Source organism: Trachemys scripta, chromosome 2 (assembly GCF_013100865.1).
Source record: "Trachemys scripta elegans isolate TJP31775 chromosome 2, CAS_Tse_1.0, whole genome shotgun sequence".
Taxonomy (NCBI): Eukaryota; Metazoa; Chordata; order Testudines; family Emydidae; genus Trachemys; species Trachemys scripta.
The window spans coordinates 128,552,075-128,579,966 of NC_048299.1; the positions used below are offsets into that span (position 1 = coordinate 128,552,075).

At 42.0% G+C, this 27,892-nt stretch overlaps 3 long non-coding RNA genes across 4 annotated transcripts in view; 1 reads left to right on the top strand and 2 right to left on the bottom strand.

Moving 5' to 3' along the window:
* Positions 1-18,624: 18,624 nt before the first annotated feature.
* Positions 18,625-20,817, bottom strand: LOC117872779. Its single transcript, XR_004644596.1, has 2 exons — positions 20,670-20,817; positions 18,625-19,122 (listed from the first exon to the last, which is right to left on the bottom strand). It is a non-coding gene; the product is annotated as an uncharacterized LOC117872779 (long non-coding RNA).
* LOC117872780 overlaps positions 19,776-27,892 on the top strand; it is a 51,624-nt gene continuing 43,507 nt past the window's right edge. Inside the window, exons 1-2 of one of the 2 annotated variants that reach the window (XR_004644597.1) lie at positions 19,776-20,067; positions 21,335-21,410. This is a non-coding gene — a long non-coding RNA (uncharacterized LOC117872780). The remainder of the gene's footprint in view (positions 20,068-21,334; positions 21,411-27,892) is intronic. The other variant, XR_004644598.1, reaches the window with a different exon arrangement.
* LOC117872781 overlaps positions 22,101-27,892 on the bottom strand; it is a 23,029-nt gene continuing 17,237 nt past the window's right edge. Inside the window, exons 2-3 of the long non-coding RNA XR_004644599.1 lie at positions 24,456-24,524; positions 22,101-22,138 (exon numbers count right to left, since the gene is read on the bottom strand). This is a non-coding gene — a long non-coding RNA (uncharacterized LOC117872781). The remainder of the gene's footprint in view (positions 22,139-24,455; positions 24,525-27,892) is intronic.

The following is a 27,892-nucleotide window of genomic DNA, read 5'->3' on the forward strand; positions in this document are numbered from 1 at the left end:
ATGCAAAAGCACAAAAAACCCTCCACAGAAATGGCTCCTTTTTAAAACATAGCAGAGAAAAAGAGGTGACAGATAGGGCCCAAAAAGCAATACATCAATGAGATAAACAAAGATTGAACTTTCCATAATGGGAAGGAACAAGATGGCTGCTGTTTCATATTTAACAGCAATTGAGAAGAAAACCTAAATTAACTTAGAAGCACCAAAAATAAAAGGCTTTTCCCATCCAGACTTGGACAATAAACTAGTTACAAAACCAATAGCATAAGCTGCCAGTTGGTCAGATTATTCAGCAGACTCAAATATTCTGTGCACCTATCTATGTGTGCAATACCAGCTGGATGCATGGAAAGTAGACATTTGCATGTGCACATGGGCAGGTAGATGCATGCCTGACCTTGAAAATCTACATTTTAATTGTTAAGCACCCATTGAAAAAATGTTTTTTACTGATGCTTAATATGTAATGGTCCTGGACACCCCTCATGCGGACGAAAGCTCACCAGTCCTGGGGTCAGTCAGGCTGCCATGTGACATAGAACAGAGCTCCTCCTTCTATGGTTGTGGCCTATGAAGGATGATAAGGGTGAGTGATGCACACAAATGAGATCTGTATGCCCTCCACTGGCTCTATATGGATCCTGACTCCTCCCCCACGCAGGAACCCTGGAAACTATTATTGCCTGATATCGTAGCAGTGGCAGCAGCTCCTGCAGAGTAACCTGTGTATGTGAGTGCATGATTGGAACGCAAGGTGATTTTCCCCCCCCAAACAAATGTTTGTGGGTGAATGGCTGGCTGTTGCTTGAGACTCAGCAGCTCTTCCTCCACTACCTTCTCTGGAGAGGCCCTGTGGGTCTTGTGTCAGCTAGCACCAGGGTGCAAGGGGGACTACTAAATCCACTCACTGTCTCCCCAGCCATCAGTCAAGCAGGAAACCTCCACCTCCCACATGCTGAGGGAGACAGTGACTCCCCATTTGTTCCTGCATCACTGGACCTATCCAGTAGCACATTACGAACTTCTTTCCTGCTAAATGAGCAGCATTGGCCTCCCTTTATTAGGGGGTCAGAGCCAAGACTCTGATCATGCCCTGTCCCTCCCCTTAAGTTTCCTTCCTGTACTGGTAAAAATACCAGGGACAGTCCCTACTTTTCTTCCCCACACCTGCAGTGGAAACCCAAGGTGGTCACACAGGGACATGGGGACTCCTGCACCCACATATGGATGCACAGGGAAGTGCCACAATCTGTCTTGATGGTATATATTCATTAAAGTATTAGACATCAGATCAGTAGTCTAGTGGCAATGCTAGCAGCTGCACTTACAAATGATACCCCTGTTTGGGTCCTCTGCTCAGTCCCATGCTGTTTTGCAAAGATTCAGAGAGAACATTTACAAACTTTCAATGCTTTTTTTAGTATGTTCAACTTTATTTTTCAGATGCATTTATTCTCCTCATGAGGGATTCTTTTTTATGTATTGAAAACTGTGAATCTCTTTAGTCTTAGCTTCTTTGTCTAGACTGAGACATGGCTGTCTCGGGTGATGCTGTTCGTTAGGCTCCTGGCTGCTGCTCTGAGAAAACCCATTTTATTTCTAGCAATAAATGAAATATGACTCTCAACTCAATAAAAGTAAGCACTAGATTTAAGGTTTAGGTTCTGCATAATCATATATAAATGCATAATTGGCAAATTACATTCTTCTAATTTCCATACACTTCAAATGCATGCTATTGTCTCTTCTGATTAACAGCACATAGTTGTACATTGAGTGCGATGCAGCATAGCTCTAGATGAGAGCATTGGAGGTGGACAACAAGATTAGTTTTAAGTCTGTAAACAAAAGGAGGAATATTATCTTCATTTTTCAGCACTCTTTGTAGCTTTTGCAATTTGAATGGCCACTGGCACCTTGCAATTTGAGCTGCACTTCAAAACTGTATAAAGACTGTAATCTTCAGCCACTGTTCTGGCAAAAAAAATATATAGATTTTTTTTTTTTATACAGGACATTTTGTTTGTTTTACATGTAATGATAGCACTTCAAAGAAAACTAAGTATTTTTATTGTTGCTTAAAATATATCCACTTTTCATTTAGAAACCTTACTATTGTAGGTGTTTATTATCTAGTAGTTCAAATCTTTTTTTCCTCATCTTCGTCAGTGTAATGGTGCGGAACTCACCTCTGCGACGCCTCCTGCTGGTGTCCTGGGAATTAGCTCTTTTTTTTCCAGCCTTGGAGCGCTCTCTGCAGGCCAGTGTCCCACTGCCGCTGGGCCCCCGCATCTCTCCCTGGAGTCTGGTGCCCCATTATCTGGAGTGCTGCCCCCTGGCAGTAACCCCTCGCTCTCAGGGTCTCCTCTCCCCAGGGAACCCCCAACCCCTATCCCCACCTCACCTCAGTCATAGGCTACTGCCAGTCAACAACTAGCCCCCCGCTCCCTGGGGCAGACTGCAGTATAAGCCACTCATCACAGGCAAGGTTGGGTTTGGACCTGCTGCCTCTGCATAGCTTTGGGCTGTCCCCTGCAATCCCAGTACCTGTTTGGCCTTAAACTAGGCTGCAGCCTGGGGCGGGGGGGTCCAGGCCAGAGCTCCCCAGCACCCTTGACCTTCCCCCAGCCCTGCTCCACTCCACTCCAGGTACCTACTCTAGCTCCCCAGCAGCGGGGACCACCCCGCTACAGTTATCCATATTTTTTTTTATGAAATAAAGAGCAGTTATTTAGACAGTTCTAAAATATCTGATGCCAGTAAGGTATTTATATTGTGAAACTCCAAACCAAGCCACAATTTGAAATTCATCCTTTCAGAATTTATAAATATAATTTTAAGAACTAAAGTAGATGGAAATGTTTTATACTGTATATAGAGTATACATCCAATGAATTTGGGAAAAAGTATTTCTTATAGTTTTAACCTGTCATTGATCTATACCCTAATGATAAGGAAGTGTACAACTCTGAAATCATGGCAAACTCTACCAATAAACATATATATATATATATATATATGCTAACTAATAAAACCATTTGCAAATATTATGAACACTAGGTAGCATAAGAGCACTTAACACAAAGCACCTTTAAAGTCTCAGTTATTAATTATGAATTATTACTATTATCATTATTTTAGAAAATAGAAATGCAGGGTAGCTTGGCCATGATCATGAAACAAGTTAGAGTTTGGGCCAGAAACAGAATCCAGTTCTTGTGATTTCTAGGCCTATAGCCTGTCCTCTGGAGTGTGCTGCCTCTAATGAAAACATAGGGCAAATATCAGGACAAATATAATGGGTTCTATTATATGGCAGAACAGATTAATAGAGCTGCCCAAAAAATTTCGGATGGAGCAGTTGGAGTGGAAAGTTAAACATTTTCAAAGCAAGCAGACACTTTCTGCCAAAAAACAAAACAAAACAAAAAAAACTTTAATTAAAAAAAACAGTTTTCTATCAAAAATCTGATGGAAGTGTTGTAACCAATCCTACTAGTTTGTGCATGTGCATACCCACTTATGTGTGCACAAATGTGTACATCCCCCTCAAAAACAGATTTGCTTATTCTTGAAATCAAAGCTTATCTGCTTATATAATTTAGGATGAACATCATGTTGTTTTTCCACCAACGGCAATAACAATTAATAGTGGTTTCTCACAGCTGTAACACTTCATTTTTTGATATATAAATATTTCTAGTTCTGTTTGATAAAGGTCCAGCCTCTGGACCAGCAGGCTTCAGAGATAACTGTAGCTATGTCACAACTCTGCTTGACTTTCATAGAAGTGGATGTGCCCAAAACCTGTATATCTGATGAGAAATTTAATTCAACACTGATTGTACAAGGACCTGCAGTTGTAACAAAAGAGAGATTCTAGATCCATCCCTATGACACTGGGCCTTTCAATGTACCTTTTATGTAAGAAGGGAAACACATTCCTGGCTCCTACCTATTTAAGAAAATAAAGCACAGTCTGGGTGTGTGTCCATCCTTTCCCTTTCTTTCTGACTAAATGGGAAGGGTGGTCCTGAAACCTTATATTAATGGCACTCTTAACTTGCAATATTGTGGAAATTGCTGAATCCGCAATATTAGGCTTCCACTGCAATTTTGACAGTGGGAGCCCCCACTCTCAGCCCTGGGTGACCAACAGCAGAAAAGTAAGAATGGACTTTATTATGGCAAATAGTAAGATCCATTATTACTTTCCCACAACTTGGCTTGTCTGCAACTCACCCGCAATTATTTGGCAATCATCCTGCAATTAAGTACGGCTGTATTTATATTGTAATATGGAGTTATAGCACAGAAAAATTGAGAACCTCTGATCTAGAGTATTACAGGATGAAAGCCAATCTAGAGAAACTTACAGGTCTGTCTCATCTTACGCTGGGGTTACGTTCCGCAGTCAGTGCCTAAAGCGAAAATCGCCTGTAGTCAAAATTACATTGAGTGTAATGGCGGGTGGAATCGCCTGCACTACAGAAACAATATTTAAATTATTTCTCTTTTTTTTGTTTTGTTTTTGCCGACCGTGTAAAGCTGAAATCACACATGTTAAATGTGCCTAAGATGTGACAGACCTGTATATTCTTTATTATTCTCTCTCAGCCAGGACTCATTGGCTTTCAGATGAATCAGTTACGACCCCTTGACCGAGTAGCAAAAAAGCTAGCAAACACAGCATTGTGCCAGGTAAGTCTGTCAAGATTCAGGAAGAATTGTAACTAGGGAATCTAGCATCTGAAAATAAATCCGATAAGGAGTCAGTTACGATAAGGAGGCAGTTTGATAGGTATGCTAAATTCCCTAACTCTGGTAACTCCAGTGAAACCAATGCAAGGCACATAACTGAATGGCTGGTGGACTTACCATCTGCTACTACTCTGGCTAAAGTCAGTGATTAGGTGTTAACTACCACAAGGGAATTTTTAAACTTTCAAACTGATACAACATGTAAGAAATTCCTTTTTCTTTCAGTCTGAAAGCAATAACTCCATTTCAGTCTCTTTCACAAAAGCTACCTGAGACCAGACATGCTATCAAAGAATCCTACACTGCACAGTTATCTCATTGCAAATTTGTCACTTTGCCCAGCCTTCTTGGGACATGTGTAAAGGATCTGGAAGACAGAAAGAAATCATGATCTGGACAGCCAGTAATGGAGTATCAAGAGGCATCTGCCTGGTTTGTCATTCACTGTTCACACTAGTAGTGAGTGAATTATTTAGAAGGTTGATAACAGGTACTGAAATTGACAGCCCAAGAATTGAAAAAGCATCTCTCTGATACATATTTTAATCCTCAAAGGTATTAGCAAGGCCTTCTATACTGATCCCTCATCAGGGAGGTGGCCTGACAGAGGCCAGGCTAAAGACAAAGCAGTTTGCTATCACGGGATCTTCCATTTTCCTACAACCAAACAAAAATCTGCAAGGAAGGAAATGTCAGAGACAAAACATCACAAGCCATATCAAGATGCAGGGTGCATTTTCCATGCAGCTAGTCAAAATTGGCATCAGGTTAAAAAAAAATCAGAGGAGAAAGAAAGCAGTCCTAATTATAGGGAACTCCAGCAAAATTTTCTGGGTGTAAACTTACTTCCTTCTACTTGCTATCATTTAGAGAGAAAGGTGATAAGATAAACACCTTTTCTTGGGGATGTGGTGGGGAAATGAAAAGCTACAATTGAGTCATAGGAACAACAAGAGGGAACACTGGGGGTCAGGGAATCTGCTCAACATCTTAGACAATGTGGTTGGGATAATATTGTTTATTAGACCATCTTCTGTTGGTGAGAGAGACAAGCTCTTGAGCCACACAGAGCTCTTCTTCAGGTCTGGGAAAGGTACTCCAAGTATCACAGCTAAACGAAAGGTTCAACGAATTGTTTAGCAGAAGTAGTTAGCACATATTAAAAGGGACCATTCAATGTAGAGAAGTTCTTTAATGATCTGGAAGTCAAAAAGTAATCCTACACAAAGATGGAAACATAGACAAATTGCTAAAGATGAGTACAAAAGAATAGAGCTAAACAGGCAGGCACAAAATCAAAAAGAGTAAGGCCCCAAACGAGTTACACCTAGCAAGAGCCATAAAAAGCAATAAGAAGAGGTTCTATAAAAAACATTAGAAGCAAGAAAAGATGAAGGAAAGTGTATGCCCACTACTTAGCAAGTAGGGAGAGTTAAAAATGGAGGCGACTAAAGAGGCTGCAGTGTTTAATACCTATTTTGCTTCAGTCTCACTAAAAATGTTAATTGTGACTATATGCTTAATACAATTATATTAACAATGAGGCAGAAGGTACGTAAGATAGAATAGAGCAAGAACGGGTTAAAGAATATTTAGATAAATTAGATGTATTCAAGTCAGCAGGGCCTGATGAAATTCTCCCTAGGGTACGTAAGGAACTAATTGAAGCAGTCTCGGAATATTAGCTATTATCTTCAGGAACTCACGGAGGATGGGTGAAATCCCAGAGGACTGCAGAAGGACAAATATAGTAACTATAATTAAAAGGTGGGTGCACAACTAGTTGAAAAACTGTACTCAAAGAGTAGTTATCAATTGGTTTGCTGCCAATCTAGGAGGATGCATCTATTGGGGTCCAACAGGTGTCTTTCCTGGGTCCGGTACTATTCAATATGTTCCTTAAATAATTGGATAATGGAGTGGAGTGTATGCTCATATAAATTGCAGATGACATCAAGCTGGGAGGGATTGCTAATTTCTTTGGAGGACAGGATGAGAATTCATATTGGATCACAAATTGAATATGTCAACCATGTGACACCATTGTAAAAAAGGCACATATCAGTCTGGGGTGTTAACAGGGGTGTCTTATTCAAGACACGGCAGGTAGTTGTACCATTCCACTCAGCACTGGTGAGGCCTCAGCTGGAGTATTGTGTCCAGTTTTGGGCACCACGCTTTAAGAAAAATGTGGACAAACTGGAGAGAGTCCAGAGGAGAGCTACAAAAATGATAAAAAGTTTAGAAATTCTGACCTATAGGAAAGGTTAAAAAACCGTCCACATGAAGCCTTAAGAGATGAGATGATTGGAGAGGGACCTGATAAGTCTTCAAATATGTTAAGAGCTGTTATAAAGAGAATGCTGATCATTTGTTCTCCATATTTATTGAAGGACAAAAAGTAAAGGGCTTAATCTGCAGCAAGGGAGATTTAGGTTAGATATTAGGAAAAACTTTCTAACTATAAGGATAGTTAAGTTCTGGAGCAGGGTTCCAAAGGAGGTCATAGTATCCCCATCACTGGAGGTTTTTAAGAACAGTTTACACAAGCACCTGTCATGGATGGTCTAGGGATCCTTAGTCCTGACTCAGTGCAGGAGGCTGGACTAGATGGACTCTTGATTTCCCATCTATCCCTACATTTCTAGGACTCTGTAGTCCCATCAGTAGATGGATGAATCTTCCTCTAGTTGGAATTGTCATTTTTAGAACCTCTTTATGCTGCTCTGGCCCTTTTGTATGGTGTAGAGAGGCTGAAGCAAGGATAAAATGAATAGTCAGAATGAAAATTATGGTTCAGAACAAGAGCTGATAAAATTTATTCAGATAACTAGTTTACTTGCCAAGAAATGCAGCTTGGGGTCAACCTGTACCTATATTCGGGAGTTGGAAATAAATGTGCCCAATTGTTTTGGTCTCCAGAAAAATTCTGGACTATAATCACAAGGAGACTTAGGCACCATTCACAAAATGGCCAGAGGAGAAGCTCACTCTCTCTATGCAATGGAACAGCTCCAGCAGTAGAGAATCGGAAAGACCCAATACCCTGATGATTAGGGTCCTCTCTTTGGGGAGAAAGAAAGCCTGGGTTCAAATCCCTGTGTCAAAGCAGGAATTTGAACCTGGGTCTCCCAGATCCTAGGTGAGTGCCCTAACCACCAGGCTAAAGGTAATAAGGGCACCTCTTCCTCCCAACTGCGTTTTTGTGAATCTAGTCCTTTAAAAATGCCCTGAAACAAAACATTCCAGGTTGAACTAAACGTTTCATTTGATCTGAAATGGACTTTTTGATAACTGTTTTTTAATTCACCAAATATTCAGAACAAGTTTGGATTTAGTTTGATCCAAACTGATTTTTTAAAATGATTTTTTTTTTGTTGGAACTGCCAGTGAACTGAAAAAATCAATTATTCAATCAGCTCAGGTGTCTTAAGTGCTTTTTGAAGAATGACAAAAGTAATCGAGCCATCACTTTTAGATGCAGAGAGATTCTACTGACTTGGAATTAAATTTCTTTAGCCTTTGAACTTTCAACTCCTTTCCCCCTTTTCCTTTCTTTTCTCTTTTTTCCAGATAAAGTTAACTTACTTGAAAATTTATTTTTTCCCCCATGCTTTGACAAGTCTAGCTAAACCTAACCTAATACAGCAGAGCTCAGTTTTCCATTCTTACGTATTTTCTCTTTTCCCCCTTCTCCCTGTATGTCAGCTTACAAACATTATCAGGGGAGGTTTCTTTTTTAAAAAGGAAGGGTTTAATTGACATCACTTTTAAAGCAATCACTGCTACATAAATGGTATGGTATCGATACAAATCCTGGCAGAAAAACTATTTAACACAGAGAGGAGAGACTAATCATTGATAGACCTCTCTTGGGGGCAAAGATGATCAAAACATGAGAATTCCATGTACCTGTACTGCCAAGGATATTGACAGTGACAGACAAATTACAAAGCATCTATACTTGTGCAAGGTTTCCTTTACTTCTTAAGTAAAAGGTGCATGTGTCCATTTTTTTGAATGTCACTGCATCCACATTACAAATGGAGAGGCACATGTTTTGCTGTTGGAAAAGGCTTCAACTCATTCACATGATGCACTTAAAGGAGAACAGTCAGGATGCCCTATAACAGCACTTGGTTCACGTACAACTTTTCATCCACAGATCTCAAAGTACTTTCCAAAAGGAAGGTGAGAACTTTTATCCCCCATTTTACAGATGGGGAAACTGGCACAGAAAGGTAAAGTGACTTGCCAAAGGTAGATCTATGAATCAATCACAGATATCCTGACAATGAGTTTGGTGCCCTATTTATTGGACAGCACTGCCTTGCTGTGCTTACTGGTGGCCACATAGGTGCCAACTCCATGGGGCTCCGGGATTCAAGCACTCTCAGAAAAAAAAATAGGGGGTGCTCAGTACCCACCAGCCACAGCTGTTTGGTGGGGCCACCAATCAGTTGTTTGGCAGCTGGCAGAAGGTGCTTGGTGGATAAGGAACTGGTGGGTGGGGGGTCTCGGGGTGAGGCCTTGGGGTGGAGCACCCATCAAGAAAAAGAAAAGTCAGCCCCTGTGGCTGGCCATATCTGTTCCTGAATTATATTTGGAAGGATGAAGAAAAATGTGATGAGCAAGGAGATTAACTTGTCATAGAACATCTTCCTATCATCTGAGAGTTAGAGTTCCAATCCCATTCTACCATCATGCCTCTCTGTCCTACTTGCTGCCAATCGTCTGGAAATGAAGAAAAATAATTTCTTATTCTGGCCTTGGATGGTCACAAATTGCTTCTACGTTTTGCAGTAAAGCAACATGAAGCCTTTGAATCTCAGATATTTAAAATGACCTCCAAGTTGTCAGGGAGGTTTTGAACTCTAGAAGTGAGTTATTTTTTGAGAGAAAGGACACTAATGTCAGTTGTTCATAGTGTGTTTCTGAATTATGTATATCTCCTGAGAATACAGTCTTGAAAACAGATATTACATAGGAAAAGAATTGGTCATTTAAATTCTAGTTTGCTCACATACTTCAGCCACCACAAAATCTACACATGTTCAGAAATTATAGTATTCTCACACTTGCAATCGCCAAAATTGTCAGAAATTGCCAGAATTCACTATTAATCGCCCCAGCTGTGTTTAAACTCTTCCATCAATGAGTGCACCTTGGACCCCCCACCCAGCCATGATTTCTTGTCAGAAACCAAAACACCACAGTGCCTTTGTGGATGTACAAAATGGACAAGTTTAGCCTTTTGTTCCAAGATAGAACAAAAACTGTTCACCTATGCCAGCACTTTGTGGTGCATGGTTGATATGGTTTGTGATAGTACAGGGCTGGTAGCTGTAAAGAGTCTGTTAGGAGCCAGGAATAGCAGCACTTCCTTGCTATGTTAGTGTGGGACCACTCTTCCATAGACTTCTTCACTTTTCTTTATTAGGTCTTTGCTGTAGCTGCTGCTATTAGGTCTTTCCTGTAATGTTGGTCTGCTCACACTTCTGTATCTCTGAATTTAGGGGTATGGTGACTATTTTATTGGCTGCACAGAGTCTCTGGGCAGAAGCCCTCACAGACTTGAGAGGAAAACTCAGGGGAGATTGCTAGGATCATTGGGGATGACTGTTCCAGGAGGAAGGAATGGGTGAAGTAATCACACTGATGCATGTTCCTGAAGAGCCGAGCCCTTAGACCTCAATACCAGGTAAGGACATCTTTCCAGGAAGAATGGAAACAGTCTGGGGACCCCAAAGATCTTTCTTGTATTCACCTTTGGCCTTTTGTCATGGTATGAAGTTGCAAGTCACTGTCTGAGGGGTTGGCATAGGTCTCATAAAGCTGATGCATTCTATCTCCGAGATATGTCTGACCCTTTTTGTGACCAAGCCCTTACCAGATCTGCAAGCAGTGTCAGTCAAGATGAATTAAAAAAAGAAGAAAATTCCCTTCAGATAATTCAGTCTCTTCCAGAAGTCTGAAATGCAGGTGTAGCCAATGTGGGGGGTGTCACTAGAGAAGGCACACCTGAGGGGATTAGGATTTTCTTCATGCAGCTGCATATCAGCTCAAGCAAAAATCAGTCATTTGAACATAGAACACTTAGAACATAAGCCCTCATATAAGAGAGGGGAATTTAAACATTTAAAAGCTAGGATTATTTGATACTCACCTGACATCAGAGCAAAGGGACAACTGATAGCTTAATCATAGGGAAAAGGGAGCAAGTACAACCAATTTCTTCAGTGTGAAGGAAGTGATTTTTCCTCCCTTGGTATTCTACTGTTGAGAATAGTCCACTTCCACCTTAATTGAATTGTCTCGTTAGCACTGACCCCCCCTTGGTAAGGCAACTCCCATCTTTTCATGTATTGTGTATTTATACCTGCCTACTGTATTTTCCACTCCATGCATCTGATGAAGTGGGTTTTAGCCCACAAAAACTCATGCCCAAATAAATTTGTTAGTCTCTAAGGTGCCACAAGTACTCCTCATTGTTTTTGATGATACAGACTAACACAACTACTTCTCTGAAACCTCTCACTGATAAGGTTTCTCAATATACATCTGAGCCTAGCACAGTGCAAGAAAAATGACCTCTCCTTCCTTATTACCACAGTGCTGATGACTGCTGGCCAGAAACAGAAGGGCAAAAGATGTTAAATTGTCATCACCTCTTGCCAAGATGCTATTCCATTAATTTCTTATTTTTTTAATCATGACTTTTTTTTTAAATTAAAACTGGCTTTAAAAACACATTAGTAGAAAATGTTTTGGGCAAATTAGAAAAAAGAGACAAAATCCTTTAACTTGAACAAAGACGTTTTAGGGGAAGAGATAGCATATTTCTTGTTGCAGTAGAATGTAATTTAACATGACAAAGTTATAAACCCTAGAAAACAACATCTGATCCTTAAATACGGTCCTATTGTGTTGCTGTGCTATAAATATATGCTGTGCACTGACGGGATGCATTTTTGTAAAAGCTGCTCTCTAGCAACTTGTATATGCTGTAAAATGTGAGATTTAGTAAATATGGTCTTTCTTTATATTTAGAAGTTAATATACCCTTCCAGTTTTGCTGAAGATAATTTTGTTGAGCTACAGTTCAATTTGGCTATCTCTTGGCTAGTGAGATAATATACATACTCTGTCACCCAATGCTACATTAACTTGGGGCTGTGAATCTTGTCAGCATGACAAATATTATTTTGGCTAGACCAATACCAGGAATGATAGATGACCTTGATAATGTAAATTTTGATCACTGCCTTACATTTCTAGCTAAGATAAAATAAGGTCAGGAAATCACAGCACCATTGATCACACGTTATAAATTGACAGAAATGACATTTTTTTGGAATATAATTTCCCTTCCCCATTGAAAAACTGGCAGGTTTTATTTATGAAAGGGTTAAGAGTCAATTTTTGAGAGGGTGCTAAAGATTTTTTTTAACTGGGATACTTTTAGGTAAATCCCACACAAGCATATCATTAATTTTCTAAAATATATGTAAGAATGTCTGCCTCAGTTGGTTCCACGCTTCCACTTAGCAGTGAGCTGAGGTATTCCTCTCAACCTCAGAATTTCACAACATCCCTGGGCTTGTTGTCCATACCTTGCGTGAGCAAGGTTCCTCCCAGCCTCTCTGATGGGAGAGGGGAGCTTCTTAATCTCTGATAGTCCCTCCAGGCATGTTGGTAACAAACCAGGCACCCAGTTTAGTCTCTCCCCTCTGGCAAGGTCTCTTCCCTCAGACCCTCAGTGCCCAAAAGGGCTGTTCACCCTGTTAGGTAGAGTTTTTCCTGTCCTTTGCCTCTGTATCTGTGGGGTTTTCCCTCCTGGTGCTTGTTAGTGTCTGCACCACCCAGGTCTCCAGTAGCACACATTCCTCCTACAATTCCTATCACACACCCTTATCTGGCTGGAGGGGCGACTTTTAACAGGTTCTGGCAGGCCCTTGGTTGGCCCCAGGTGTCCTAATTATAATAAATAATAATAATAATAATAATGGAGATATCCCATCTCCTAGAACTGGAAGGGACCTTGAAAGGTCATCGAGTCCAGCCCCCTGCCTTCACTAGCAGGACCAAGTACTGATTAACCTAGAGTAACCTCTGTTGAGTTACTAAGGAAAAAAGAACCTGCTTATGGTGGGGCTAACACGTTGACATTCCAGAACCCTCTTCAGGTGTGGAGTTGCTGCTGCTGGGCCCAGAGCTCTTTCGCTTCAGATTCTTGTCTGGGCCAGACCCCCTCTCTCTGTTATCTGGCCAGTGGAATCCCTGGTTGCTGCTGCTCCTTGGGGGGAGTCTGCTGGCCTGCTCCCTGGAGGAGGAGTGAGGGAACCTGCCCCTACTCTTGCTGTCACCACCTGAAGGGTCCCTCCTGCCTGGTTGTCAGACTGCCTGCTGGTGCTGCTGCCTGTGCTTCTTGGGAGCCTGCTTCTGCCATGAGGAGGAAGAGGAGGACCTTTGCTGCTTGGGAAGCATGCAGGAACCCTGCAACACCTGCAGGACACCATGGAGGGGCTCACTGCTGGACTCGGTGACTGTTTCCATCTCTGCTCTTGTGGTGGAGGTAATAACTGTTACTGTGGGGACATGGGGGGGATGGCATAGAGCCTGGTCTATGTCTCCCCATCCACCTACCATCTGCCACCTACCACCCAACCTACTATCTGACTCCTCTACTTACTCCAGGACTCAGCTGCTTGTCTCGCCCCGCCCCCCACCACTTGGGCCTGTAGCAGCAGCAAACACAGACTGAGTTTTTGCAAGCGCACGTGGGCACACGTCACGTGCCTCCATTCCCCTTGGACTGGCCCTTACCTCTCCTGCTGCCTTTGGCTGTTGGACTATCCCATCCTCTGCTTCCCCCACCCTCAGTCCCTTGCAGCAGTTTGCACCCTTTTCCCTTGCTGCCTGCCCCCTGCTGCCTATTCCCCACCCCTTTTGCCCTAGTCCCCAGTTTGATTGCCTGCCTCACCCTTCGTCCTCGTGAGTCTAGTTGTTTGCTGGCCCTACCCTGGTCCCTGGATGATTGTTAGTTTGCCTGCCCTGCCCTAACCCCTGAAGCTAGTCCTTTCGGTTTGCCTATCCTGGGCATGGTTTGTTTCCAGCCCGTTTCTTTTCCCCCTTGACCTCCAGTGTTCCCTGCCCCCTCGGTTGGCCCCTTGCTCCATGCACCCATGTCCGTCCCCCTCCCCAGCACTTGAGCACCTTTCCGTTGAGCTCACTGTTCACGTCACTCCCCAATGATGATATAGTCCTTCCCTTTTCTCCAGTGCAGCCAGAGGAGCCGGTAATCTCACCTTGTGTCGGTGATAACCCCCTCCTTCCCTGCCCTGATAGGTGCCCCCGTGCCCTCCCCCTGTCTCTTGGCACCCTCCTCTTTCACCTGCAGCCTAGCAGCAAGGAGCAGTTAACCCTTCCCTTCCCCTCCCTCCCTCCAGTGTTCATTCCCATCCCCATTGACCATGGTGGAGACAAAGGTGGGTGAGGCCCCTCGGGTTGACTCTATGCTCCTCCTCCCCCTGTCCTCCCCCCCCACCCCCCGTATGGTCACCATCTCAGCCACTGCTTCTGGACTGCCTGTCATCGCCCCCACTGGGGCACTGGCGGCAGCAAGCACAGGGATGGCCTCAGTTGCTCCCATGCCTCCTGTACCCTCTAACTCTGGGGGAGCCCCCACAGCCAGCAGGAAGGGCCAAGGGACTACAAAGGGCAAATGCCCCACCAAGAAGGCCAAAACCTCTGTGGTAGGGGCTGCCCCCGCTGACATGGCCCTGCCATCGGCGACCGCATCCGTCCCTCCTCTCTCTGGTATTCTCTCCATCAGCTCTGGTGGTGCACCTCCCCTGACCCCCACAGGAGCCTGGGGCCTGGAGATGGGGCCCAGAGCCCGAAGCCCTGCCACCGCACAGCCAAAGCCCTGCAGCTGGATTCTGCCATCTGCCACTCCAGGGCTGAAGCCTGACCCCACTGCCCCTGGGAAGATGGTGAACTCACTGTCTGGCTGCTCCTCAAGTGTTTGTGTCTCCAGAGGGGGAAAGGGGCCAACCTCTGCTGGTGGCCCCAGAGGAGGGGTCATTGCTTTGCTCCCCACCACCACCTGCAATCACCGCCTAAGAGGCTGGGGCTGCAAGAAAATCCCCTGGTGGCCACATGCAGCTACGGTGACCACATTTTAAAATGCTGGCCTAACCTGTTCTCTGTTTCAGGACTTTAATTGGGGTAGGGTGGGGAGGACAAGTAGAGTACTCTCCCAAACTCCCCCCTTTAGAGAAGACAAAATGAGACACTGCTCAAAGGAGATTGTGCATATTTGCAAAATGCATGCTCTGCATATTTGTAATGCATGCTCTGCTATTTCCAATGGGCTCCTCAAGCTGCCTTTGCAACCATAATTCTGTCCCTTGACAAATATGGCTTAGAATACATTCTTTAAATACATGGCCACATACCGTTTTTTCCATATGACTCTTGACTTCAGTCAGTGCACAGGATGGATGTTGAATGAGGGCAAGTCTACACTACAGAATTAAGTCAACTTAAGTTATGTTAACGTAGAACCATTGCAGTAATGAAATTACTTTTGCATGTCCATGCTATGGTCCTTATATTGATAGTGTGTCCTCACTAGCAGCGCTTGCATCAATGCAGAGAGCAGTGGAACTTGCCAATGCCTCATGGGAGCAAATGAGTTGCATAGCGGTGACTGGGAACACAGTTTCAATGTCCCATGATGCAATTTTCTTCATCCCATAATTTATCTGCATCCTATGATGATTTATGCCTCTTTTCAAAAGCCATGAAACCCCGTGCCTATGCCATCTCTGTGAGAAGCATGGATCCTGCGCTGCTCTGCATTATTGTGATGAGTGTTGTGTGCACAAATCACCTAATTCTGCAGTATTTGCAGAGCCACCAGAGGAACCATGAGGAACATGATGATTTCTTGAAGGCTAGCTTGCTGTGGGACATAGAAAGGTGGCTGTTGGCACTCAAGGAACAGCTGCAAACAGTGGAGCACCAGTTCTTGGCCCAAGAAACAAGCATTGGCTGGTGGGATCACATCATTATGCAGTTATGGAATGATGAGCAGTGACTGCTGAACTTTCAGATATGCAAGGATTCCTGGAATTGTGTGCAGAACTCATTCCAGCCCTCCAGTGCAGTGACACCAAAATGAGAGCTGCATTGACAGTGAAGAAACCAGTGGTGATCACTGAGTGGAATCAATTTGGAGTTAGAAAATCCACCAGGGGGGCTGCTATGATGCAAGCTTGCAGGGCCATTAATCGCATCCTGCTATGAAAGACTGTGATTCTGGGCAACATGCAAGACAGTGGATGGTTTTGCACCAATGGGCTTCCTGAACTGCAGTGGGGCTATAGATGGAACACTGTGATGCTGTATGATTGAAACATGATTATCCATATACTTAATATTGACACTGTTAGACAATTGCAACAAATCTTATACAAAGTATGTTATGTAAGGTATCAATGGAAAAATTATGATTGACTGAGTATGATTATCTTGCTTATATGCATGTGTTATTTTTATATCTGAAGTTATAAATATTGACTATTTATTGGCATGCTACCCATATGCTATATTCCTGGGCAACTCCCACAAGGTACTTTACATGCAGTCTAGCCTAATCAAGCTTGAATAGTCCATTCACAATGGCTGGCTAATTACCTTAATTAAAGGTAATTAACTCTCACAATGGGCCATAGAAGAAAATCATCCCACCCAGTGAGCCTTCCTGAGGATGCCTTAGCCAGAATATGTTTAATGGCTGCTCCTATGAGTCATCAAAGCATGTAAGGGCACATGACTTGCTCATATGACCCTGGACTCCATCTTGTGCCTGTAATTTTCCACAAACTAAGACTGAGGGCATTCCCTCCTCATGGGAGAAGGTCTAATAGACCCTGGAAGTATCTCCATTTTGTCTCTTTCCTGCTCTGATCTCTGGACTTGCACTAAAAGGCACATATTGACTATGTACTGAGGACCTTCCAGTCTTTTGGAAGTTACCAGAAACTTCACAAGGCAGCAGTCTGTAATATAATTGCTACAAACCTGATCCAAGAACTTTGCAATGATTGCATGTAGATTATTTCTTTGACCATTGTTTCTCTGTTTCCTCTTTTTCTCTTATAAATAAACCTTTAGATATTAGCTACTAAAGGATTGGCAACAGTGTGATTATTGAGTCAGATCTGAGTTAAATATTGACCTGGGTGTGTGGCTGGTCTTTTGAGATCAGAAGAACCCTTTGTTTGATTAAATTGGTTTTCAGTAACCACTCATGGAAAAAGTCTAGTGTCTGGGTGGTGAAACAAGGTCTGGGATGCCTAAGGAAACTGAAGCTTGGACTTCTTTTTAACCAGTATGGTGAGATAGAAGTTGATTTTTGTTGCTGGCTTGGTATATCTCATAATAGACTAACCACCAGTTTGAGGTGAGTCTGCCATATTTCTCAGCAGTTTGTCTTGAATCTGGCATTCTCAACTGTGACCCATTGAGCCATGGTGACACCCATATATCCCTAGTGCGGCACCAGACCACCTTGCCACAGAGCGCTTCAACAGAAAGGCCTACTTTTCTATAGTATTGCAAGCGCTGGTGGATCACCAGGGATGTTTTACCGACAGCAACATGGGAGGATGCATGATGCACACATCTTTAAAAACACAGGCCTATTCAGAAAGTTGCAAGATGGGACTCTCTTTCCAAACCAAAAAGTGGATAAGGAAAAGTTATTTACTTATTCCCATAATTTCATTTGATGACCCCTAGTTCTTGTATTAATAGGCAGCAGGTTTAAAACAAATAAAAGGAAGTTCTTCTTCACGCAGCGCGCAGTCAACTTGTGGAACTCCTTACCTGAGGAGGTTGTGAAGGCTAGGACTATAACAGAGTTTAAAAGAGAACTGGATACATTCATGGTGGTTAAGTCCATTAATGGCTATTAGCCAGGATGGGTAAGGAATGGTGTCCCTAGCCTCTGTCTGTCAGAGGGTGGAGATGGATGGCAGAGAGATCACTTGATCATTGCCTGTTAGGTTCACTCCCTCTGGGGCACCTGGCATTGGCCACTGTCGGTAGCCAGGATACTAGGCTAAATGGACCTTTGGTCTTATGCGGTACGGCCTTTCTTATGTTCTAACCAGAGTATTACCATTGGGGATGTTGAAATGCCACTAGTGATACTGGGAGACCTAGCCTACCTCTTACTGCTGTGGCTCATGAAGCTATACACCAGCTACCTCGACAGCAGTAAGGAGCATTTCAACTACAGGCTCAGCAGGGACAGAATGATAGTTGAATGTTTCTTTAGCTATTTGAAAGGCCGCTGGTGCTGTCTACTTATGAGATTAAACCTCAGTGAAAAAAAATTACCCAATGGTTATAGCTGCCTGATGTATGCTTCATAATATCTGTGAAGAAAAGGGGGAAAAGTTTCTGCAGGGGTGGAGGGCAGAGGTGGAACATCTGTCTGCTGATTTGGAGCAGCTAGATACCAGGGCTATAAAAAGATCTCAATGCAGAACTATAATGCTCAGGGTGGCTTTGAAAGACCATTTAAATAGTGAGTCACAGTAATGTATGTTGCGGTAGTGTGCTCTACCTGGCATTTTTTTTTTTTATTCCCCAGTATGAACCTTGTAATGAGTGTTCTGTGTGTAGTAATATAACAATGCAAATGCACCTATTGTTATTATCTATGAATGATGTCACAGCCAACATATGTTGCAAATTAATAAAGATGAATTAAGTTTCCATAAACAGACTTTTATTCTGAACTCATGCAAACAGACATATTTGTAACTGAATGAAACTTTATAAATACACGGGAAAGAACAATTATATTTATTTCACAAACATATACACCAACCATGTCTCTCACAGGTTCAGTACAGGTGGCTATGATTATCTGTACTCTCCTTGGGGTGGAGTGGTAGGGGTAGTGCCACAGCCATGGATATCACGTGGAATGTGGGTGTGTAGGGAGGTCCAAGAATGCAGTTCTCTATAGGCTGCAAAGGAAGGCAAATGCAGGTCTGTTGAACGTGAAGGTCAACAGAATGTCTGTTTGCTGCTTGAGAAGCACTAGTATCTCTTGCTGCACATCTCTCTCCTTTTCCTGTGCTTTTCTCTTCTCCACTCTATCCCTGTCCATTCTTTCTGCGAGTGTGATCCTACAGGCCCTGTGCTCAGTATACAAAGCACCAGAGACTTGCAAGATCTCTTGGAACATGCCAACCCATGTCCTCTACCTTCTCCTCCCTGTCTGGCTGAGCTGCTCCACTGGTGTGGATAGAGACACCCTCAAGGCCACATCTCCAGCTGCAAAAGATACAATTCACAGGGGTACTGTCATGAGTATATTCAAAATATTGGTATACTTAGTATACTGAACTCACTCCCCTTGATCCACACAAGTTACAAGCACTACATTCTAATTTCTCCTTTTTTATTTCAGGGAGCATTGTGGCACTCCCAGCCATTTTGAGTATGGCCGGGGGAGGTGTGAGTTGGGACAATAAATGGTGGGGAGTAGCTCACTGGCATGAGTATATGCGGATAGGACAACTGAACTGAATACTGGTATTGTTTTCCACAGGCTTTTATGTAAGCAAAAGCCTAATGGGGAAAAATTATCTCAAGTAAAATTGTACTCCATTTTACTTATTTTGCTTTATACTCCATTTTGCTAGTTTTAAATTAGTAAAAAGAAATTGTAGCCTTAAATTAGTAAGAATTTTTTTTTCTGAGTTTATTCTTTACTGATTGTGTTAATAATTGTTCTTAAAAGAATAGAAGTTTTATGGCTGTAATTGCCTTATTTACTGTTTGTTGTGAGTAAAAATGTATGGTAACTAACTGAATAAAAACAGCTAGGCCGGATGGTCAAAAGGGAATGGCGAAGTCGAGAGGCGCCAACTTTCACCGGGATGGCAGATTGACAACCCTAAAGCAAAGGCATACACCCCAAGGACACGATAAAGAGTGGAGCCAGAGGAATGAGATAAAAAACAGCTGCAGATAACTCCCAGTAACAACGCAAATAATGCTGATTGGAGCAACCTTAAACAGCTCCGGTAACGCAGCAAGGTCCAGAAATTTGTGTGGGAACTTATTACTATAAAAGAAGGGTGTGTTGCCATGGGACTTTGGATTCGTTCTGCATCAACATCGGAGCTTTGAATGTATTCGACAGAAGCCCAGCTCCTCTCCCTCGTGTGCAGTTTCAGCTGGCCACTGGAACTGACTGAGCAACACTAAAGACTGGTAACTATAAAATCCAGCTGCAGAATCTTTTGAGGTGTGTGTGTGTGTGTGTGTGTGTGTGCGCGTAAATGAAAGCATGCTGATTTTAATGCTTAAATTGTACTCTCAGTAAACACGGCATATTGCCTTATCCCCTTTATGTTATAAGCATAACAAGTAGTGATTTTAGTTGATATCTCACCCCTGAGGATAATGGAGGCTGAAAGGGAACAGTTCATGTTCATGTCCAGCTACAGCCTGGGTCCATATGCTGCTAGCCTGCATGCTGCAGTGATGTCTGCTGAAGTAATTGCTGAGTGATGTGGGAAAGTGTCCTACCGCAGCAGAAGAAATAAGGCAGCCCTCCCCAGAAACATTTGGCAGAGGATTGCAGACTACCTCCAGGAAAGTTTACTCAAGATCTTTATGGAGGACTCACGCGGCATCCCGGTTCATATAAACAAACTGTTCTGCAGGGTCCCCTCACCCTAGCTAGACAGAGGAATGAGAAGCAGATAGCGACTCTGCCTATACTTGTTATTTCACTACCTCTTCTAGCATGATTAAAAAAGAGTAAATGAACAGATGTGTCCCTGCAATATCACATCAAATTGCCTACTTACCAGAGGTTCCTTCTCCTGCATCAGGCTCACCCATGCTGGACTATAGCGACTGGTTCAACTGTCTGGAGTAAAAAACAGGTCTTGGCTCACTGTGCCACTGAATCCCCTGGTCACTTGTCCCCCATGCTCCCCCTCCTCCTTTTCCTCTCCCAGTACCTCCTCCTCACTGTTCACTCCAGGGGCCTGTGACTCCAGTTCTTCCAAAGTATCCACAGGGCTCTTGGGGGTGGAGGTGGGGTCTCTGCTGAGAATAGCATGCAGCTCTTTGTAAAAGCAGCATATCTGTGGCTCTGCACCAGAGTGACTTTTAGCCTCCCTTGCCTTCCGGTACGCCTGCTGAGGCTCCTTGGCATTCACTCAACATTGCTGTGGGTCCCTCATGTAGCCCTTCTCCCCCATGCCCTGAGTGATCTGCTCATAGATATCGATGATTCTATGGCTGGATCAGAGCTGGGCCTGCACAGCCTCTTTTCCCCACAGACACAGGGGATCTCTACCTCCTGTATACTCCAGGTAGGACTGAGTCTGCAGCATGGAGCTGGAATGGTCAGCTGGGCAGTTGCTAGGTGAGCTCTCCATGCCGAGCAAACAGGAAATGGAATTTCAAAAATTTGCAGTGCTTTAAAAGATATGGGATGTATAACTGTGTACTTGTCTTCATGTAGCGGAGTCCAAAATCGTGACCAAAACAGTCACAGTGGATCATTGTGGGACACCTCCTAGAGGCCACTAAAAGTTGATGTAAGTAACCAAAGTGTCTACACTGACACTGCATTGCACTAACTACATTAATCTAAGTGATACACCTATCATGGAGGTGGAGTTACTAAGCGAGTATAGCAGGTGAATTACTTCAGTGGGAGCGACATTTTAGTGTAGATGCTGTGACTTTCCCCTCTGGTGTTATCTGGACCGGTGATCTGCTAGGTCACTCCATTCCTTGACTCTGGGAACCAGACTTTTCCCTGCTCTGCTGTGAGAGCCCCTCTCCTGGGCTGTTCACGCACAGCCTCTGGCATGTAAGCTGCTCCTTGGATTGTGCAACCGAATGACACTAGCCAATATACCCGGTCCCAGACACAACCCTAGGAACTTCCGTCTTGCAGTGTCCAGTTATCCCCACTGGACGCTGAAAGCTTATATGAGTTCGTCAATTTAACAAATAAATTGATATGTAACAGGCTGGTTATCCCAAGGGGAGTCTCTGACATACTTGAAACCAAACACACTGCTTCAGGTAGAATAAATAAACAGATTTATTAACTATGAAAGATAGATTTTAAGTGATTATAAGTCAAAGCATAACAAGTCAGATTTGGTCAGATGAAATAAAAGCAAAATGCATTCTAAGCTGATCTTAACACTTTCAATGCCCTTACAAACATAGATGCTTCTTACCACAAGCTGGCTGGTTGCTCTTCAGCCAGGCTCGCCCCTTTGATCAGCGCTTCAGTCGCTTGGTGTGGTGTCTATAGATGTAGGTGCAAGAGAGAGAGAGAGAGCATGGCAAACGTCTCTCCCTTTTATCATGTTCTTTCTTCCCTCTTTGCTTCCCCCCCACTTCAGAGTCAGGTGAGAATTACCTCATTGCAGTCCAAAACTGGCCAAAGGAAGCGGTGTGACTCTCTCAAGAGTCCAACAGATTCTTTTGTTGCTGCCTAGGCCAGAGTCCTTTGTTCCTGTGAGGCTGGGCTGGGTTTGTCCCATACCTGCCCTGATGAGGTGTGAACTGCTCTCTAATCTTGGAGAGTTTTTGCCTGGGCTTATTTTAAGCCATGAGGACACTTTTTCAGCCTCATAACTATATACATGAAATTATAACCTATAACATTACTGTAACAACAATGCTCAGTGCATCATGAGCCTTCCGGAGACACTCAACATGACAAACTTTGCATTGGATACCACACAATCATTTTACAAGGATGAACATGGGGGTGTTGGGTGTTCCCCCGAGGTACAGAGTGTCACAGACACTTACAAAGTTAGGTTGACATAAATTTCCTTGCATTGACCTATCTCTGTACTGTAGAACAGGCCACAGACAAGGTGATATGATATAGTGAAAGAGGGGCAAGTGCAGGATCCCAGAAGAATAGATAGTCCTTTGCTGAGACACTTGCCTGGGAACTATGATAATTGGATTTCATCACTGCCTCTGCTACATACTTCCTATTGTTAGTAGATATCAAACCCGCTACCAGTCTTTTATATATTAAACAGAAATCTTTATGTATCTAAACAAAGTGTTTTGGATCTATAAAATATAGCTTTCTGTTCCTATCAAAGTGAAAAGCTCTTTGTACTTAGACTGAACCATAGTAGGGTGACCAAATGAAGGAATGTGGATAATCTTTTACTTTGACTCTGTTGACCTATGGAGAATGCTGTCCACTTATTCAGAGAGGCAACTAAAAAAGGATGCCTGTCAGTGCAGTTGGATGTTGTAATGAACAAGACCGTGTGATAGATAAGGGTTAGTATTAATCCAAAAATATGGTCTCTGACTGATAAGGGATATTTGTTATTGCAAATGTTTTCTATGATTTGTGAAATAATGATCCATTGAAAGATGTTTTTAACTCATTAGGAATTGCTTGTTGCTACAGCTGTTTTTAATAATAATGACTGGGTTAAAAACCCCTTTAGTTTATAAATCATGTACATTAAGATTACATATGGAGCTTCTTTTATGGTATTTGGTAAATTGAGATATTGAAAACAGAACACATAGTGGGATCAACTGTGGGAAAATAGCTTTTCCTTCCCCACAAAGGAATCTCTTTGTCCCATATTCTATAAAAGGAAAGAGTTTTTAATTTAAACTGGAAGTGGACTAGCTGCTATTGCTTCACCTGTTACAGAGGATTTGGTAAAGTATGATTTTCTTTCTGTATTCTGTATTGTGTTATATTAAATTTTTGACTAATAATCTCTGATTAAATTATTCCAAGTGAGGTGATTATCCGACAATCTTGTATTATTATTATCATTCAATTTGAACATGTAACACTGCAATACTGGATGAGTCACTACAACCAACATTTTCTGAAGTTGCCACTAATGTGCATTCCTCTTTTTCGGGGTGCTCATCTAGGGCTGTTTTTCACAAGTGCTTTGCACTCACTACTCCACATTACTACAATGGAAGATGTCGGTTCTCAGTATCTGGGTACCCAGTTATTGATGAATCCCAAATTAGTGGAAATTTTGCAAATGTTTGCCTCAATCTGCGTCTCAGTTATTCATCTGTAAAATGATGATACAGTCCTTTCCCCCTTCACAGAGATATCGTGAAGATAAATGAACTAATATCTGTGAAGTGCTCACACACATAATGTGATGATGAGAATGAAGAAATATTAAATCCTTATTCAACTCTGGGTTTTATTATTAGATTAGATGCTCCCATGCCTTGTGACATGAGACAACCTAGTATTTCCACATCCATCTGTCTAGTGCCATATTTCTTGCTCCATTATAGTCTGTTTCCAAAACAATGACATCTTTCTCAATGATTTTCTTATATGTGTTTTCCTTGTTCTGTCTTCCACTAAATGGTATCCATCAAGGGCTTGTCTGGGAGTACAGTGTTTTTGGGTTGGTTTGTTTGAGGTTTTGTAGGGTTTTTTTTTTTTTTTTGACATTTATATAACATGCCCAAATCATTTCAGACTTCTTTCTCAAATCATTGAGTGTGGGTGGTTTGCAATAAATAAACTATGGGGCCTCACAATGAATGATAAGTATATAAAAGGGAGAGAGACAAGATAGGTGAGGTAATACCTTTTACTGGGCCAACTTCTGTTAGTGGAAGGAACAAGATTTTGAGCTTCACTGAGCTATTCTTCAGTTCTGGAGAAGGAAACAGTAGTGTTCAAGCTAAATACCAGCTGGGACAGATTGTTAAGCATAAAGTATTCACACATATTGAAGGAGGCCACTTACAATGAAGTGGACAATTAACACCGCTGCAGTCAGTGGAATGTTAGTATGCAGCAGCGTATGTTACAAATTGTTGTTTGGGTCATAAAACCAGTTTCTTTTAAGGCCATGTTTTTTAGTGTGCAGTAGAGTTGTGAATTTAATTCCCAGCCTCTTCTTTTCAAGGTGTTTGTGCAAGTTTCTTTAGAGGACTAGGACTGAGAGGCCAGATGTGGCCCACAATTGATAGGGTGTTTGTCTTTTATCATTTTTTCAGATAGTTCATTCAAGAGCAAGGTGATTGTTTTTTATTTTTTTATAAAAGTATAAAAATGAGGTATTGATCAGCTGCCTCACCATCTTGTGCACTAGTGAGACACAGGTCCTGCAGCGTTGGGGTAGGAGGGATGGAAACATATATGATCACGTAATTAAAGAAAAGGGTCAGAAATAAGTTTCATGGGCAATATTGATTCTGGCATTTCCTAACTTCTGAATGTTTGACTTCACGGTCATAATAGGGCTGTCAATTAATCCCAATTAATATTTGGGATGTTTTCCTACATGTTCATATATATTGTATTCTGTGTTATAATTGAAATCAAAGTGTATATTATTTTTGCTTACAAATATTTTCACTGTAAAAATGATAAACAAAAGAAATAGTATTTTTCAATTCACCTCATACAAGTACTGTAGTGCAATCTCTTTTTCATGAAAGTACAACTTACAAATGTAGATTTTTTTTGTTACCTGACTGCAATCAAAAACAAAACAATGTAAAACTTCAGAGCCTACAAGTCCACTGAGTACTATTTCTTGTTCAGCCAATCGCTAAGGCAGACAAGTTTATTTACATTTATGGGAGATAATGCTGCCCTCTGCTTATTTAGGTCACCAGAAAGTGAGAACAGGCATTTGCATGGCACTTTTGTAGCCAGCATTGCAAGGTATTTGCATGCCAGATATGCTAAACATTCATATGCCCCTTCATGCTTCGTCCACCATTCCAGAGGACATGCTTCCATGGTGATGATGCACATTAAAAAAATAAGTGTTTATTAAATTTCTGACTGAAGTCCTTGGGGCAGAATTGTATGTCCCCTGCTCTCTTTTACCCGCATTCTGCCATATATTTCCTGTTATAGTAGTCTTGGATGGTGACCCAGCACATGTTGTTCATTTTAAGAACACTTTCACTGCAGATCTGCCAAAGTGTAAAGAAGGTACCAATGTGAGATTTCTAAAGATAGCTACAGCACTTGACCCAGTGTATAAGAATCTGAAGTGCCTTCCAAAATCTGAGAGGGATGAAGTGTGGAGCTTGCTTTCAGAAGTCTTAAAAGAGCAATATTCAGATGTGGAAACTACAGAACCCAAACCACCAAAAAAAGAAAAATCAACCTTCTGCTGGTGGCATCTGACTCATAATGAAAATGAACATGTGTTGGTTCACACTGCTTTGGATTGTTATCGAGCAGAACTCTTCATCAGCATGGACGCATGTCTTCTGGAATGGTGGTTGAAGCATGAAGGGATAAGTGAATATTTAGCACATCTGGCACATAAATATCTTGCGACACCAGCTACAACAGTGCCATGAGAACACCTATTGCTCACTTTCAGGTGACATTGTAAACAAGAAGCAGGCAACATTATCTCCTGCAAATGTAAACAAACTTGTTTGTCTGGGCGTTTGGCTGAACAAGAAGTAGGACTGAGTGGACTTGCAAGCTCTAAAATTGTACATTGTTTTATTTTTGAATGCGGGGGTGGGGGTTGTACATAATTCTACATTTGTAAGTTCAACTTTCATGATAAAGAGATTGCACTACAGTACTTGTATTAGATGAATTGAAAAATACAATTTCTTGGTTTTTTTACAGTGCAAATACTTGTAATCAAAAATAAATATAAAGTGAGCACTGTACACTTTGTATTCTGTGTTGTAATTGAAATCAATATATTTGAAAATGTAGAAAACATCCAAAAATATCTAAATAAATGGTATTCTATTGTTGCTTAACAGTGTGACTACTTGCTTGACAGCCCTAAATTGTAAACTTCTTTTAACATAGCTTTTTTGCATGATTATATAGTTTTGTCATGTCAGTGCTACTGTTTGTATGGTGCCCTCTCTCCTCCTCACTTGTAGTTCTAGAAGCAGGAGAAACATTTTTTAAAATGGGGCAGGGGGTGATTTTTTCAGTTTGAAAGTGAAATATAAAGAGAACCTTGGAAAATAACCCATACTACCATCTGTGAATCTAAAGCTAACTGGAAATCAATTGTTTTCAACCTTAAGTTATAAATTGCCCCAGATTCACTTAAACTATGTCCCCGTCTTTCCAAAATATTTATGAATATCAGTGTACCTGGGATGGGGCTTGAGCTTGTAACAAATGCTAAATCGTTTTGGTATGAAAAGTACAGCTCAGTCTGTATTTGGCAACACTCTATCCTCCCAGGAGTAAATCACCCCTTTACAGGATGCATGATGTCTCTGGCTGTGTTTCCTGATTTGAATCTTGTTTTTTATTTTGAATGAACTTTTCTGCTATATGTCATGGATCCCTCCCCACAACATTACCATTAAGCTAGGATATGGGACTTTGGCAAGATGTAGTTAGGAAATGTATTATTCATTTAGAAAAGCTTTGATGCCAAAATAGTGTTTTGAGGATCACATGAAATGATTTAGCCAGGCAAATAAAAATAGAGCAAGCTCAAAAATACCCTTTAAGTGGTAACACTATCTATAATTAGCATCCACTAAACTGAATGAAGTATTCATGTTACAAACACAGCTTCATTTCACTGTTTTTTTTAAATGTCTCAGTCAATTGCATAGTTTTTACATTTCAATAATGAAATCATTGGGAAAAAGCAGCTATAAGAAACAATTAAAATCCAGCACAATCTGGTGGATTTCAAACAGCCTGGGACGCTTTCGATGTGGTGGTGTTGTTTTTTAACCTTTTAAAAATATAATCCTTGCCATTAAAAATGGAAGAGAGTCTACAAGCTACATAGAGAGCTCTTCTCCAACCACTGAAACACAGCTGCCTCTTGGATGGAATATTACAGTTCTCTAATAGGGTACAGCAATGCTGTTCAGGAGTGAAAGGGAAGAATTCTTATTCAGTTAAAACTTCAGGGGATTTTAGGTAGGCAGACAGTTCACCTGAATTGGAAATTGGTGAAGAGACATGGGCTAGAGCATATCAAAAACATTGCTGTACCCTATTAGAGAACTGTAATATTCCATCCAAGAGGCAGCTGTGTTTTAGTGGTGGGAG